The following is an 18,178-nucleotide window of genomic DNA, read 5'->3' on the forward strand; positions in this document are numbered from 1 at the left end:
ATGAACCGTGAACTTCCAGATGTACAAGCTGGTTTTAGAAAAGGCAGGGGAACCAGAGATAGAATTGCCAACATCCATTGTATCATCGAAAACACAAGAGGGTTCCAGAAAAACATCTACTTCTGCTTTATTGGCTATTCCAAAGCCTTTGTGTGGATCACAACAAACTGGAAAATTCTTAAAGAGATGGGAATACCAGACCACCTGACCTGCCTCCTGAGAAATCTGTATGCAGGTCAGGAAGCAACAGTTAGAACTGGACATGGAACAACACACTGGTTCCAAATAGGAAAAGGAGTACGTCAAGGTTGTATGTAGTCACCCTGCTTATTTAACTTATATCTGAGTATATCATGCAAAATGCTGGGCAGGATGAATCCCAAGCTGGAATCAAGATTGCCAGGAGAAATATCAATAACCTCAGATATGCAGATGACACCACCTTTAAGGCAGAAAGCAAAGAGGAACTAAAGAAGCTCTTGATGAAAGTGAAAGAAGAGAGTGAAAAAGTTGGCTTAAAGCTCAGCATTCAGAAAACTAAGATCATGGCATCTGGTCCCATTGCTTCATGGCAAATAGATGGGGAAACAGTGGAAACAGTGACAGACTTTCTTTTTGGCTCCAAAATCACTGCAGATGGTAACGGCAGCCATGAAATTAAAGGACGCTTGCTCCTTGGAAGAAACATTTCGACCAACCTAGATAGCGTATTAAAAAGCAGAGACATTACTTTGCCGACAAAGGTCCCTTTAGTAAAAGCTATAGTTTCTCCAGTAGTCACATATGGATGTGAGAGTTAGACTATAAAGAAAGCTGAGCGCCGAAGAATTGATGCTTTTGAATTGTGGTGTTGCAGAAGACTCTTGAGTCTCTTGGACTGCAAGGAGATCCAATCAGTACATCCTAAAGGAAATCAGTCCTGAATATTCATTGGAAAGACTGATGCTGAAGCTCCAATACTTTGGCAACCTGATGCAAAGAAATGACTCATTTGAAAACACTCTGATGCTGGGAAAGATTGAAGGCAGGAGGAGAAGGGGATGAATGAGGATGAGATGGGTGCATGGCATCACTGACCCAAGGGACATGAGTTTGAGTAAACTCCAGGAATTGGTGATGGACAGGGAGGCCTGGCATGCTGCAATCCATGGAGTTGCAGTATCAGACAAGACTGAGCGACTGAACTGAACTGGTATTTTGAATACACCAATTAAGACAATGGAATTAGATATGTTTTTGAGAAGCTTAAGATATGACTCATACCGCAAAAACAAAGTACATCGTTTTAAAAATTATACAGGACACAATACAACTACATGTTGCTACATAGAAATACATACAGGTATGCAGATAGGTGCTATGGGCATGATGAGAACATATTTAGAAGAATATTTAATGTGTGTTTGTTTTTATTTATTGTTACATATATATGTCAATAATATATAACAGAAAAAAGCAAGATGATGATGTTATGAATGGAAGTATTACAGATATAAATATATGGTTATATAGAATTTTAATTTCCAAATAATTCTGAAAAAAGCTACGGTTTGAATCACTGATATATCTGGTAGCAAAATTAAAGTGTTATAACAAGATACTACAATGATTTTTAATCATTATTTTATTTTTAATAATAGGTATTTCTATTACAAACATGATAAATATTAATATAATTACCTTAAAGAAGACTTTCAAATAAAAAGCAAAATGGCTGTCTGAGGAGGCCTTACAAGTATCTGTGAAAAGAAGGGAAGCAAAAAGCAAAGGAGAAAAGGAAAGATTTTCCCATTTGAATGCAAAGTTCCAAAGAATAGCAAGGAGGGATAAGAAAGCCTTCCTCAGCGATCAAAGCAAAGAAATAGAGGAAAACAATAGAATGGGAAATATGAGAGATATCTTCAAGAAAAGTAGAAATACCAAGGGAACATTTCATGAAAAGAAGGGCTCAATAAAGGACAGAAATGGCATGGACCTAACAGAAGCAGAAGATATTAAGAAGAGGTGGCAAGAATACACAGAAGAACTGTACAAAAAAAGATCTTCACAACCCAGATAATCACGATGGTGTGATCACTCACCTAGAGCCAGACATCCTGGAACGTGAAGTCAAGGGGGTTTTAGGAAGCATCACTACAAACAAAACTAGTGGAGGTGATGGAATTCCAATTGAGCTATTTCAAATCCTGAAAGATGATACTATGAAAGTGCTGCACTCAATATGCCAGCAAATTTGGAAAACTCAGCAGTGGCCACAGGACTGGAAAAGGTCAGTCTTCATTCTGATCCCAAAGAAAGACAATCCCAAAGAATGTTCAAACTACTGCACAATTGCACTCACCTCACAAGCTAGTAAAGTAATGCTCAAAATTCTCCAAGCCAGGCTTCAGCAATACATGAACCGTGCACTTCCAGATGTTCAAGCTGGCTTTAGAAAAGGCAGAGGAACCAGAGATCAAATTGCTAAAATCTGCTGGATCATTGAAGAAGCAAGAGAGTTCCAGATGAGCATCTATTTCTGCTTTATTGACTATGCCAAAACCTTCGGCTGTGTGGATCACAACAAACTGTCGAAAATTCTGAAAGAGATGGGAATACTAGACCACCTGCCTCCTGAGAAACCTGTATGCAGATCAGGAAGCAACAGTTAGAATTGGACATGGAACAACAGACTGGTTCCAAATAGGAAAAGGAGTATGTCAAAGGCTGTATATTGTCACCCTGCTTCTTTAACTTATATGCAGAGTACATCATGAGAAATGTTGGGCTGGAGGAAGCACAAGCTGGAATCAAGATTGCCGGGAGAAATATCAATAACCTCAGATATGCAGATGATACTACCCTTATGTCAGAAAGTGAAGAAGAACTAAAGAGCCTCTTGATGAAAGTGAAAGAGGAGAGTGAAAATGTTAGCTTAAAGCTCAACATTCAGAAAACTAAGATCATGGCATCCGGTCCCATCACTTCATGGCAAATAGATGGGGAGACAGTGGAAACAATGGCTGACTTTATTTTTCTGGTCTCCAAAATCACTGCAGATGGTGACTGCAGGCATGAAATTAAAAGACGCTTACTCCTTGGAAAGACAGTTATGACCAACCTAGATAGCATATTAAAAAGCAGAGACATTACTTTGTCAACAAAGGTCCATCTAGTCAAGGCTATGGTTTTTCCAGTGGTCATAATGGATGTGAAAGTTGGACTGTGAAGAAAGCGAGCGCCGAATAATTGATGCTTTTGAACTGTGGTGTTGCAGAAGACTGTTGAGAGTCCCTTGAACTGCAAGGAGATCCAAGCAGTCCATCCTAAAGGAGATCAGTCCTGGGTATTCATTGGAAGGACTGGCATTGAAGCTGAAACTCCAATACTTCGGCCACCTCATGTGAAGAGCTGACTCATTGGTAAAGACCCTGATGCTGGGAGGGATTGGGGGCAGGAGGAGAAGGGGACGACAGAGGATAAGATGGCTGGATGGCTTCACCGACTCAATGGACATGGGTTTGGGTGGACTGCAGGAGTTGGTGATGGACAGGGAGGCCTGTTGTGCAGGGGTTTGTGGGGTCGCAAAGAGACAGACAGGACTGAGAGACTGAACTGACTGAGTATATGCATAATAAATAAAATAGGCAAAAGAAAATTGAGCCATATATAATAGCCAAAATAATTTCTCATAACATTTTTAGAAATGTACTCATGGAGTAGAGATGCTCTAAGTGTAATAATTTTTTTTATGATTATCTATATGTGATGGGTTTAAGGGGCTTTGTTCTTAATTTTTTTCTATAGAATTTTTTACTAATGGGTTTCATCATTTTTTCTTTGAAAGATAATATGTCTGAACATAAAGAAGCTATGTCTAAATATCTTCTTACAGATAATCATTGATGTAGTTATCTTTTCTCATACCAAGCATTGGAAAAAATAAATTTCCATGTATATCATATATAAATTATGTAATCTGTATTATGCTGTAAATAAAAGGCCCTTGAATTATAATTGGTTAACACTTTCATGCATTGGAGAAGGAAATGGCAACCCACTCCAGTGTTCTTGCCTGGAGAATCCCAGGGACAGCGGAGCCTGATCGGCTGCCATCTGTGGGGTCGCACAGAGTCGAACACAGCTGAAGCGACTTAGCAGCAGCAGCAGCAGCAACACTTGAATGGAAATGAGTTCTCTAAAGTCCATTCCAAACAGTCATGGCTATTTTTTTATTTGCTGGTGATATAGAGGGTGTTTGTCTCCTGACAAAACCAACACCTAATTGGAATCATTGAGCTAGGGAAAGAGCACAGAACATTACTATTCTTATCCTTAGGTATCTCAGTCGAACTGCAAAGAGAAATACACATCAGAAGTTTAATCAGTAATTAAAAACTATATTCTTGAAGTGGAGCTTCCCTTGTCGTTCAGTAGGTAAAGAATCCACCTCCAATGCAGGAGACCAGAATTTGATTCTTGGGTTGGGAATATCTCCTGGAGAAGGAAATGACAACCCACCCCGTTATTCTTGTCTGGGAAATCCCGTGGACAGAGGAGCCTGGTGGGCTAGAGTCCATGAGGTCACAAGAGTAGGACATGACAGAGCGACTAAACCACCACTACCACCATTCTTTCAGTTCAATTCAGTTCAGTCGCTCAGTCATATCTGACTCTTTGCCACCCCATGGACTGCAGCACACCAGGCTTCCCTGTCCATCACCAGCTCCCAGAGCTTGCTCAAACTGATGTCCATTGAGTCAGTGATGTCATCCAACCATCTCATCCTCTGTCATCCCCTTTTCCTCCTGCTTTCAATCTTTCTCAGCATCAGGGTCTTTTCCAATGAGTCAGTTCTTCTCATTAGGTGGCTGAAGTATTGGAGCTTCAGCTTCAGCATTAGTATTTCCAATGAATATTCATCACTTGTTTCCTTTAGGATTGATTGGTTGGATCTCCTTGCAGTCCAAGGGACTCTCAAGAGTCTTCTCCAACACCACAGTTCAAAAGTATCAGTTCTTTTGGTGCTCAGCTTTCTTTATAGTCTGACTCTCACATCCATACATGACTACTGGAAAAACCATAGCTTTTACTAGAGGGACCCTTGTCACCAAAGTAATGTCTCTGCTTTTTAATGTGCTGTCTAGGTTTGTCATAGCTTTTCTTCCAGGGAGGAAGCGTCTTTTAATGTCAAGGCTGCAGTCACCACCTGCAGTCATTTTGGAGCTCAAGAAAATAAAGTCTCTCAGTTTCCATTGTTTCTCCATCTATTTGCCATGAAGTGATGGGACAAGATGCCATGTTCTTAGTTTTTTGAATGTTAAGTTTTAAGCCAACTTTTCCATTCTCTTTCACTTTCATCAAGAAGCTCTTTAGTTCCTCTTCACTTTCTGCCATAAGGGTAGTGTCATCTGCATATCTGAGGTTATTGATATTTCCCCCAGCAAACTTGATTCCAGCTTGTGCTTCATCCAGTTTGGCATTTCACATGATGTATTCTGCATATAAGTTAAATAAACCGGGTAATAATATATAACCTTGGCATACTCCTTCCCCAGTTTGAAACCGGTTCATTGTTCCATGTCTGGTTCTAACTGTTGCTTCCTGACTTCTTGCAGATTTCTCAGGAGGCAGGTAAGGTGGTCTGGCATTCCCATCTCTTGAGGAGTTTTCCACAGTTTGTTGTGAACCACACAGTCAAAGGTTTTGGTGTAGTCAATGAAGCAGAAGTAGATGTTTTTCTGAAACTCTCTTCCTTTTTCTGTGATCCAACAGATGTTGGCAATTTGATCTCTGCCTTCTCTAAATTCAGCTTGAACATCTGTAAGTTCTTTAAACAAATGTAAACGAAAGGAAAATGTTTATGACATCTTGTTTATTTATGTACTAAAATTCAAAATTTTGCATCTATATGCATTGAGCATCAATTATTGTGAAATATATAAATACCAAATTAGAAAACACCCAAATTCCAACAGAAATTGCTAAAAGTCTTGAACAAGTGTTTCATAGAACAGGAACCACGTATGTTCAAAAAGCATATGAGCAAATATTTAGTTTTAATAGTAACAGATACATGTACATTTAAACTAGGATTACACACCAGTCAGGATGGCTGCTATCCAAAAGTCTACAAGCAATAAATGCTGGAGAGGGTGTGGAGAAAAGGGAACCCTCTTACACTGTTGGTGGGAATGCAAACTAGTACAGCCACTATGGAAAACAGTGTGGAGATTCCTTAAAAAACTGGAAATAGAACTGCCATATGACCCAGCAATACCACTTCTGGGCATACAGACTGAGGAAACCAGATCTGAAAGAGACACGTGCACCCCAATGTTCATCGCAGCACTGTTTATAATAGCCAGGACATGAAAGCAACCTAGATGCCCATCAGCAGATGAATGGATAAGGAAGCTGTGGTACATATACACCATGGAATATTTACTCAGGCCGTCAAAAAGATTCAATTTGCAAACCAGTCCTAATGAGATGGATGAAACTGGAGCCCATTATACAGAGTGAAGTAAGCCAGAAAGATAAAGAACATTACAGCATACTAACACATATATATGGAATTTAGAAAGATGTAACGATAACCCTATATGCAAAACAGAAAAAGAGACACAGAAATACAGAACAGACTTTTGAACTCTGTGGGAGAATGTGAGGGTGGGATATTTCAAAAGAACAGCATGTATACTATCTATGGTGAAACAGATTACCAGCCCAGGTGGGATGCATGAGACAAGTGCTCGGGCCTGGTGCACTGGGAAGACCCAGAGGAATCGGGTGGAGAGGGAGGTGGGAGGGGGGATCGGGATGGGGAATAGTGTAAATCTATTGCTGATTCATGTCAATGTATGACAAAACCCACTGAAATGTTGTGAAGTAATTAGCCTCCAACTAATAAAAAAATTAAAAAAAAAAAAAAAAGAAATTTAGATGTTAAATCAATAACCTAAAATCCTGTAGTGGTCCAAGATTGGTGAATAAATATTATTTTAGCAAAAAAAAAAAAAAAAAAACTAGGAGTACATGTACAATGCATTGATATGAAGAGTTGTATTGTTCTCAATGGCACATAGGTAAAAAGCTTCTCTATAGGAGAGGGAAAGAAGTGAATGGTGGTATATACATACTGACAATGTCCAAATATGGTTGGCCCTTGAATAACATGGTTAGGAATACACAAGCCATTTTAAATGCAGATTTTTCAATAGTATTTAAATACTATAGTATTGCACTGTCTGCAGTTGGTTGAAATATAGATTTCATACAAACAGAAAATACCCAACAGAAGGCATTTCAACAAATCTTTAATAAAGACAGAGTAATTTACCATTTATTGCTATCTAATCTTACAGAACATGGAGCTGAATTCCTGTACTTTTGTTGTTGTGTTTCCTATTACCAAAATAATCTAAAGTACTCAAAGGATGAGTGCTCTGTGTCAAGTGAAATGATTGGGTGTAAGTGTCAGGTAAATCATATGAAACCAGATCAGCTCTGAACCAGCTCTTGTTGCCTTCTTATTTGGTTATTCTTAAAGTCCTGGCATATGCAATTGTTTCGACAATTGCCAATCTCACTTGCCTACTCTGTTTTTGTTTTTTTTTTCCCTCCTGAGACACAAGCTTGCAGAGAACTGTCTCAGCATAGGTATCAACTATTGAATGAAAAATTACCCATGTGGCACTGTTGGGACTTTATTGACTTAATACTTTATGCATATTTCTGAACATATTACAAGAGAAAAGTAGATAATATATGGTATATTACTGCCATGCAAGCATCAGAGAAGAATCCTGAAAATGCAGAAAATATTTTGAAAATGATACTAGAAGTTTGCATAAAGATGACTAGCTTCTACAGAAATCAACCACATATCACACATATCCCCTGAACAAAGAGTCTGGGACTATAGAGTGCATTTTTAAATTAATTTATCTTCCAAATGCTCAAAAGATGAGCCAGAACATGAAGAATCAGACTGTAGTCTGACTTTGTGAGGCGTGTACTGCTTAGTCAGATTATTCTTTTATTCCTGAAGCACAGGAGGAAGTGGGAAGAAAAAAGCACTAGCAAGTGGGCGTGTTAAATAAAATAAGAAACAAGGCATGCTTATTCTTCTTCTGCTCTGCTTCTGTTCATGCCTCAGTAAAACTCCACAGAGTTAATGTTAGGTTCTTTCCAATAAGAATAGAAAATGTTTCTACCATGCAGAGGATGGTGAAAAGGACTGAAAGATTTTCCTATAATAATTTCCAGACTGAAAAGAGAAAGCTCAATTGGAAATTCTATTCTTTTTAATCATAAACCTATGAGGAAAAGAAATGTAGTATTCTGCTTCATAATTATATAATCATCTGCTTTAAGAGTCTGGGTATTAAGAGTGCTTAATTTGAATAGGCTGTGGCTCAGAGAGTTTAGGGAAGACTGGGATAAGCTAACCTGCTGGTAGTGCAGTTGGTGTCTGAAGTCTTTCAGTTGACTGGTTTGGAGGCTTAGGAAATAGATAGCTTATGACATATGAGTTTGCTTTCACAAAGTGCTAAGGATATATTTTCAGCAGAGCATACTAGGAGCCATTGAGTTGGCAGTTATTCAATGAAAATAATTTCTTGACTGTGTCCAGCTTCTTATAGGAAACTAGTGGAAGCAATGCTGCCAGATGGTGGGAAGCATTTTATTAGGAATCATCAAAAGAGCTGTTTCCAAATTGTTGCTGTTGTTATTGTTTAGTCCCTAAATAATGTCCAACTCTTTTGTCAACCCATGGACTATAGCTTGCTAGGCTCCTCTGGCCATGGGATTTTTCAAGCAAGAATACTTTAGTGGGTTGCCATTTCTTTCTCCAGGGGATCTTCCTGACCTGGGGATCGAACCTGTATCTTTTGCATTGGCAGGTGCATTCTTTATTTATAAGCCACCAGGGAAGCCCCTATTTCCAAATATATCACTGTAAGATACATCAGACTACTTGATATGTTCACAAAAGTATATTTATAAATGAAGCTTCCTTATCTAATATTCAGGTTTGGGGCACAGTTTCTTTCCTGGAGCTATATTATACTCTGTATCCTGTATATATGATCTAATATATGAGCAGTAAGATTGCTTCTAGATAATCATACACTGCCTACAGAAAGCTTACCAGTTCAAATTCTAGGACAGGGCAGGAAATAGTAGGTAGATCTCAACAGAATCAGCTACAAGCCCTACTATTTAGCCTAGAAATGTTCCTCTTTGGTTGTGGTTGAATGGCTTGTTGTTGTTCAGTTCTTCAGTCATATCCAACTCTGTGATCCCATGGACTGCAGCACACAGGTCTCCCTCTCCCTCACCATCTCCTGGAGATTGCTCAAACCCATGTCCAGTGAATCAAAGATGCCATCCAACCATCTCATCCTCTGTCATCCACTTCTCCTCCTGCCTTCAATCTTTCCCAGCATGAAGGTTTTTCCAATGAGTTGGCTATTCACATCAGGTGGCCAAAGTATTGGAGCTTCAGCTTCAGCATCAGTCCTTCCAATGAATAATCAGAGTTGATTTTCTATAGGATTGACTGGTTTGATCTCGTTGCTGCCCAATGGACTCTCAATTCTAGTATCACCCGAAAAAATATTTGGCACAAAAGAATTAATAATTGTGTTTAAGTACTCATGCACAGATACTTCCTAAATGTCTCTATGCCTGGAAACAGCCTGTAGCTTTTCAAAGTGTTATGGATTCTTATGTCCTTCAAGTCAGGGATATAATGTACCGTTCAATAGCATTGACTTCACTATGCTAAGCCATATTCTCAGTTTTTGTTTGTTTGTTTTGATTGTGTTCTCTGCCTTAGGATGCTGAGCCCTGTGGAATGATCACACGGCCGCCCTTACAAATGATTTTGTAACATGATGCTTAGGAGATTAAAGGACAGGGAAGGAATTAGACCAGGATATTGCTTCACTTCTCTCTTTTGTGTTTATTTGCAGTGAATGGATGCCTCATTGACTTCTGCTTTCTCTATTGGACCCTTCTGGTTTACCAGTGAGTCTTTGCAGAGAAAAAATATCTAAAAAAGAGAACACCATGAACATATTACTTCAACTCCTCATCTTTAGTGTTATGTGATCCAGTGATTTAAAGGGTTAAGGGGTGTTGCATCATCGCATCATTAATTAAAATAGCATGACTCAGCCCTCAAAGTCACAAGTTATTTGCAAACAAGCATCATTGAAATTCCCATAGTACTTACTTCTGATTCAGCAAAGCTTTAAAAGAAAAAATGCCTAAGGGTCTGTGAGGAGTTCAAGATTAGTTAATGAATATTAAAAAATGTGGATTTCAATTTTAGATGGTAGGAACAGAAGTGAATTTTTAGTGGATTAAAGCTGAAGTGACTCAGGAGGTCATTCTGTGCTCTGGTTATCCACTGTGGTGCAACAAGTGAAAAACAACAATTGTTTTATTGTATACCATGATTTTATGGGTCAGAAATTTGGGAAGGGCTAAGCTGGGTGGATAATCTGTTCTATATGGTGCCAATAAAGGTCATCTGACAGTACTCATTGGTGAATGTTTGGTCTGGAATGTTCAAGATGGCTTCACTTATATGCCAATTGACTTGGCAAGAATAACAGGAAGGATACGCTTACCTGAGGTGGTCAACTGGAAGAACTATTCATGACTTTTGCAGCATAGTGGCTGAAAAAGATTGGAGTTTTAATATGGTGGCTAAGGGCTTCAGAGTGAATATTCTCAATGAGTGAAACAAAAGTTAGTTGGCCTTGTAGAGTTTATCCTCACAAGTCACATAATGTTACTTTTTCTGTATTCCACTAGACACATCATTCATAAATCTTCCCAGGTTCAAAGAAGGGACCATAAATCTCCCAATATTGAGAGAAATGTCAAAGCATCTGAACACATATCTTAAAACCACCACCCTATAAAAAAAATGGTAGTAGGAAGTCTATCCTTTTGGCAGAAGTTTGAACAACACATCTAATTTTCCACATTGCTTTGAAAGAAAGATGTTATCGACTCATAATGGCTAATTGGTTCAATGGAATAACCTGAGGAAATCACATTATATTCTTCATACCATGAAACAAGTAGCATTTTTTTCTTTATTGAGATAGGCATATGTCCAGATATGGACTTTGCTTTCTTTGTTCAAAGTGCTTCTATAAGCACCATTTCTTATCTAATAACTTCAACATCATGCTATCTTTCACGACACATTTTTCCAACTTTATGACAATGAAGTGAAGAAGTGAAGTCACTCAGTCATGTCTGACTCTTTGCGAACCCGTGTATTGTAGCCTGCCAGGCTCCTCCATCCATTGGATTTTCCAGGCAAGAATACTGGAGTGGGTTGCCATTTCCTTCTCCAGGGGATCTTCCTGACCCAGGGCCTGAACCAGGGTCTCCTGTGTTACAGGCAGACTCCTCAACGTCTGAGCCACCAGGGAAGTCATAGAAAAGTGGGACCGTGTGATTATGCTTATAGATATTGATATGTTTTCCCTGATTCCAAAGTGTCCAGACCAAGAAAAATGTGGACTCTCTTACTAAGGACTCAGCTCCAATATCAGCAAAGAGAAAAGCAGCCTCCCTCCAGGAGATAATGTCCTTATATAAGACATAAACTGCATGTGATTCCACAAAATATGAGCCTTGGTTTAAACTAGTGGATATCTCTCTAAGAGCCAAGATATAAGGGCCGAGAACCTGTTATAAAAGGGTGAGTGTGGCTTTCTTCACCATTAGATCTAATAACTCATCTCTGATTGAGCCTCTGTGATTTTGGTGGTTCTAAGGCCCAAAAAGTAAGTAATGTTACCAGGAACAGTCATAATTATAATATATCAGAAATTGAGGCAGCTCCATTTAGGTTGGGCTTTCCTGGTTACTCAGCTGGTAAAGAATCTGTCTGCAGTGCGGGAGACCTGGATTCTATCTGGAAGATCCCCAGGTGGTTACCTATGCATCTAAACCAAAAGACAGAGAATGAGATTGTACTCTCTAAGGTCATTGATTGTGACAGATTCTTGGCCCTTATATCTTGGCTCTCAAAGTCAGGGAAAGTATATCAACATCCATCAGTATAATCCCACTGCCCTGAGGATTAGGTTGTAGTAATATATCAATGCTAATTTTCTTATACTGATGCTTATATTGTGGTTACATAGGATAATATCCTTGTTTATAGATAATATAAGTTTTTTGGGTTGGCAATCTCCTCTTAAGTGTCTCAGGAGAAAAGGGTCTTTGTACTGTACTTATCTTTTCCCTAAGTTAATGATTGCTTCAAATTTACATATTTTAAAAAGCCAAAAGATATAAAAATTATTAATTAATTTGGTAGAAATTCTATGGTATGATTTCTTTACACTGGATTCATTTAAAAGTGATGCAGAATAGATGACTTTCACCTGTGTAAGGAGACAAACCTTTGGATAATTTTCCTCAGATGTTTGGGAGGAGATAGGAACTGGGATAGGGGAATTTGTAGTATCTATAAAGAAGGACAAATTCCAGAGTTTGTTTTATTCAGTTAAGCAACATAAAATCTGGTTTCACCATATTATACTTTCTACTACTTGTAATTCCCCAAATCTTTCAGTATTTTCTGTTGGTAATTTTTTATGCACATCTGAATAAACTAGTAAAATGAATTTGTACACAGTGTTATTTTAAGGAGATGCTCTATGTGTTCAAAACATTTAAAAAGTAACTTTTAAATATGAGTTATGAAAGATGGTTCATAAATTAAAGTTATTATAATTAAGATTAATAATTTATATTCATATTTTCACATGTCAGTAAGAATAGTACTTAACTTTTTTTTTTAGTACTTAACATTTTGACATCTGATTGTATTATTATCTTATAGTTGTTCAATTTGTAATCATTTCAATATAATTAAGGGTAATTTTATTTTTGAAAAGCAATTTTTACTTGAAAATGGAAGTGAAAAATATGACATATGAAGAAATTTTCTTAGCACTTTGTAACTAAAGCAAGCATTTATCCTTTATGCTATAATATATATTTGTATAATTTTGTCTTAAAAATCATTTGACATCCTAAATATAAAACAAAACCAGTGATTAATTGCTTCCATTGTATTTAAAATAGGATTTGAAACAATCTTTCCAGAAAAGAGTAAAGAGCAGGAAAATATATCAATTAAAAGAATTGGATATGTGGCATATACATGTAAAGGGAGTAGGAAAAAAATAGCTATTAATTTTGTTCCTGAAAAAGCTTTGGGTTTCAGCCCCAACTTCCTATCCTTGCTATTGGCATGTCTTGGATAAAGATGATCACAATCTCAGCTAAGCTTTTCAGCATTCTAAACTGGGGCATCAACTGCATAAGATAGAGGACGCTCTCTCTATATGATCACATGTAAATTTGCCAATAAAATCATTGCTGAAGTTACTCATGGAGGTTTCCCCCAAAAATCAAGCTTAGGAGAATTGAGTTAAAGTGCTAGTAGAGTGGTTCTCAACACTCACTGTAACTCTGAATTGTAGAACAATGTTTTTAAATACCAGTGTTTAGGGGCCACTTTCACAGATTCAGTTTCATGTGGTCCAACATAGCACCTACCTAAGAATTATAATTTTTTTTAAGACACTTCCAGATAATGTTTAAATTAACAGATTTGCCCAATGGTAATCTAGAGAAAGCAGCAGTCTTTCATTTAAGGCCTTCAGAGAAAGGTAGAGTTCAGTGGGTTTTAGAATATTTGTAGAAAGTTGGTTTCAACAGTAGGATTTGGAGCATTATATAAGATGGAAGATCTGGAAAGGGAGAAGTAGGTAGACACTAAACCAATTTAATCAAAGCATTCATTTAATTGTGTGTGTGTTTTCCTTCCTTCAAAATAGTTCTCCTATTAAATATCTTTTTAAAGCACTAATTTAACTGTACATCAAGAGAATCCCAGAGATATGAAATATTTTACTAAGATCACAGAGATAATTTAAACAGGTTCTGATGGGAGTTAGTCATGCAGTTATTCTATTATACTTTTTTTTTCTTTCAAGCAATTTAATTGTAATGATGTCAATTGTTGATTTTTAAAAATTACATGTTAATAAATCCAAAATAATTAAATATGTGAGGAATAGTTGTTTTAGAATTATCTGAAAATCAAAGTACAGGTATCTCCCACTTTTTGAGCATTCTCTTTACACCACTTCACTTTTATGAAAGACCTACATTACTACCTATTTTTCTTAACATAAAGAAATCCAAAGAGGATTTTTGATTTTATGGGAAAGAAAAAAGACAAAAAGCAAAAATACTGTTTAACGTCTGTTTTGTAGCAGGCCTCTATGATAGAGGAAGCCAACACTCTGAGGGACAGTGACAATGCCAAGCTCCTTCCCCAGGAACTACACTTAGTATCACAGCACCAAGCCACCATAATTTTGAACTACGTGATCATGTGTGTTTTACCTCAGTTTATTTTGTGTATGCATTAGTAAGATGTGTCCTACGGTAACCACATCTTTGCTTTAGGCCATTTTGCCTCAAGAAAGATTTCACAGGACTGTTCTACTTTCAGTTAGTGAGGGAACCCTAGGTTTGAAAAATGCAACTTGTAAGACAAGCATTATTAATTAAATATAATCTCCACCTAGTGTCAACTTGCTGAAACGACAGTCATATGATGCATTGATTCTACAGATACTGAAATCACACGAAGTCATCTTTAAAACAGTTTAGTCCATCCTTCTCAAAATGCAGATGACATTATGAAAGTAGATGCTTTATTTCTCCAATCACATAGGTATATAGAACTAGAACCACACACATAGATAAGTAAAAAATATATTTATATCTGCTAATGGAAAAAAAAAATGAGCTTCACAGATGGCACTAGTGGTAAAGAATCTGCCTGCCAATGCAGGAGACACAAGGATCATAGCTTTGATCTTTGGGTCTGGAAGATGCCCGGGAGTAGGATATGGCACCCCACTTAAAAACATGACATCCTACTCTAGTAATCTTGCCTGGAAAATTCCATAGGCATAGGATCCTGGCAGACTATGGTCTATGGGACTGCAAAGAGTCAGACACAACTGAGAACAGTAGAGAAATAGCATGGTCCATATTATGTATTAACCCCGGAACCTCCATGAATCATCAACCCACAAAATAATTTACTGTAACATAGTCACTAAGTTTATCTGTGGGTAGCCTGTTCAATAAATTGAGTTATCAGGAAAGAGAGACTCATCCAAATTTTCACTACATAATGCACTGAATTTTTAAACAATATTCTCAGGGCATGCTCCATATGCACAATACAAAATAATACAAAAATAATTATTCAAATATAAGTATGATTAGTGACTGTATGAGTAATTTAAGCTTATATATTAAAAGTAATATAATTGAGATACTGTCGTAAAAAAACAATAAGCTTGGGTAAACACAAAGTGTTACATATATCTGAGCGGAATAGATTGATAAAATCCTGACCTGAAACCTTTCTCCTATAGTGAGTTATTTGATGCTCAGCAGCCATTGGAGATAAAACAATGTTGCATTTGAAGAATGGAAAATTTTCCACCTATGCAAAATGTGAATTTGAAATAGAGCAAAGTATTCTAGTTAATAATACAAGTTTTGCAGCCAGATATCTTGATGGGCATCCTGGATCAGCAACTTAATCATTATGCTACTAAAATACTCCATTTTAGTTCATAATCTTTAATTATGTTTTCATCTTAAAATTAGGCATAATAATATCTACCTAAGAGATCAGGGAGGGTTAAATAAATGAGTTACTATGTGTAAAGGGACACAAAACAATGTCTGGAAAATAGTTTCCTGATATTTTATTGACTTAATTTTATTGCAGTAAAATACATTGAAAAAGTATAAAAGACATTAGGTGTAGAATTTAGCAAGTAGTAGCAGACTATTTAACATTTAACATTACCCAAGTTAAGAAATATATTGATGCCAACAATACTGAAGACTCTCTTTTCTCCTTTCCAAAATCAACATTTGTCTCCCTTTTCCCCCAAAAAACTGTCCTCTGACTTCTAATACTATAGATGTTGTGCCTTTTTTGTAAATATACATGTGGAAATATGTATTCAGTATGCTTTCCATAGCAGCTAATTTCTTTGCCTTAATATGTTTTTGAGAACCATGTGATTTTCTGTAACTTAATTTCCTATTTGTACTTTTGCATGGTAGTCCTTCACATGAATATAATACATTTACTGTAAAGATACAAATGAAATATTCTGTTTTACTCTGTTAGTGATGTGTATTCATGAGCAGAATAAAATTTTATTTTATTTTATGTAGTATTATTTACCATTTTTTTCTTTATGGTTGCTGCCTTTTTGTCTCACTTAAGTCATCTTTCCCTACTTCGAATTATGAAATGACTTCCCTGAATTACTTTCTTGAAAATGTTTGCTTAATTTCATATTCATATCTACAGTTCACTTAAAAATAATTTTATTTTTTAGGCAGGAGATAATTTTTATAATTTCTTCATAGATACATAAATACTCAATTGATAGAACATGATTCTTTGAAAAGATTGTCCTTTCCAGATTGTTCTACATCACGTGTGGTATAAACCAAATGTTTGTATATGTATCAATCTATTTCTGGACTTTTTTCCCTAGTGCATATGTTTATTTGTCTCTTCTTGCACCAAAACCTCATGATATTATTTGCTGTAACTTCATAGCATATCTTTCAATTTGGTGAATGAAGGTCTCTGACTTTGTTGGATTTCAGTATTGTCTTGGATGATCATATTCCTTTACATTGTTATGTATATTATGAAGTCACCAATGCTATTTCTGTAAAAAAAATCTGGGATGTATCTGGGATTTTTAAAATTTTTAGATTAATCTGGAGAACTTTTTTTATCATTATAATATTAAGTTCTGACTCATAGAGCTTATAAATCACCTAATTTTTTTTTTTAGTGTTTCATAACATTTCAAAGTTTTCTTTGTAAAGATCTTGCACATCTTTTAGATTTGTTTGCAGGTCTTTTTTCTGGTTTTATTGAGAAGTAATTAACATATATCACTGTATATGTTTAAGGTATACAGAAGGGTGATTCGGTTTGCATGTACTGTGAATTGATTACCATATTAAGTTCAGTTAACATGCACATACGCCAATAAATACAATAAGAAAGAAAAGGAAAACAAATTATTATCATAGAAGTCTTAGGATTTACTCATTTAAAAGAATCCTATATTTTATCTTATAGCAATATTAGCTATAATTATCATGTTGTAATTACACTGATGACTCAAACAGTAAAGAATATGCCTGCAATGCAGGAGACCTGAGTTCAATCCCTGGGCCGGGAAGATCCCATGGAGAAGGAAACAGCTACCCACTCCAGTATTCTTGCCTGGAGAATTCCATGGACAGAAGCGCCTGGTGGGCTATAGTCCATGGAATCACAAAGAGTCAGACCTGACTGAGCAAATAAAGACACCGACTTCTAAGTGAAGATTACAACTTTTGACAATCTTTCTCCAATCCCCTCTTCCTTCATCTTCAGCCTCTGATAACTACAAGTTTGTTCTCCTTTTTTAATTCTATATAGGAGTGAGCTCATACAGTATTGTCTTGCACTGTCTAACCTACTTTACTTTACATGATGCCTTCAATATTTCACCCATTTCTATGGCTAAACAATAATCCATCATGCATGTAAATATAGATTTATATATACATACATATGTATGTTCAGTTCAGTTCAGTCACTCAGTCATGTCCGACTCTTTGCGACCCCATGGACTGCAGCATGCCAGGCTTCCCTGTCCATCAGCAACTCCCGGAGCCTGCTGAAACTAATGTCCATTGAATCAGTGATGCCATCCAACCATCTTACCTTCCATCATCCCCTTCTCCTTTTGCCTACAATCTTTCCCAGCATCAGGGTCTTTTCAAATGAGTCAGTTCTTCCCATTAAGTGGCCAAAGCATTGGAGTTTCAGTTTTAGCATCAATCCTTTCAATGAATATTCAGGACTGATTTCCTTTAGGATTGACTGGTTGGATCTCCTTGCAGTCCAAGGGACTCTCAAGAGTCTTGTCCAAGACCACACTTCAAAAACATCAATTCTTCAATGCTCAGCTATCTCTATAGCCCAACTCACACATCCATACATGATTACTAGAAAAACGATAGC

The 18,178-nt window shown here is 36.8% G+C and overlaps 1 protein-coding gene across 1 annotated transcript in view; it reads left to right on the plus strand.

Annotated features, from left to right (window-relative positions):
• The window catches only part of LOC122454590, a 361,135-nt gene extending 351,077 nt beyond the window's left edge, over positions 1-10,058 (plus strand). The window contains exon 3 of the mRNA XM_043489174.1: positions 9,963-10,058. The gene's annotated coding sequence lies outside the window, so the exon portion shown is untranslated. The remainder of the gene's footprint in view (positions 1-9,962) is intronic.
• The last annotated feature ends 8,120 nt before the right edge of the window (positions 10,059-18,178 follow it).

Source organism: Cervus canadensis, chromosome 16, assembly GCF_019320065.1.
Source record: "Cervus canadensis isolate Bull #8, Minnesota chromosome 16, ASM1932006v1, whole genome shotgun sequence".
In the NCBI taxonomy this organism is placed as follows: domain Eukaryota; kingdom Metazoa; phylum Chordata; class Mammalia; order Artiodactyla; family Cervidae; genus Cervus; species Cervus canadensis.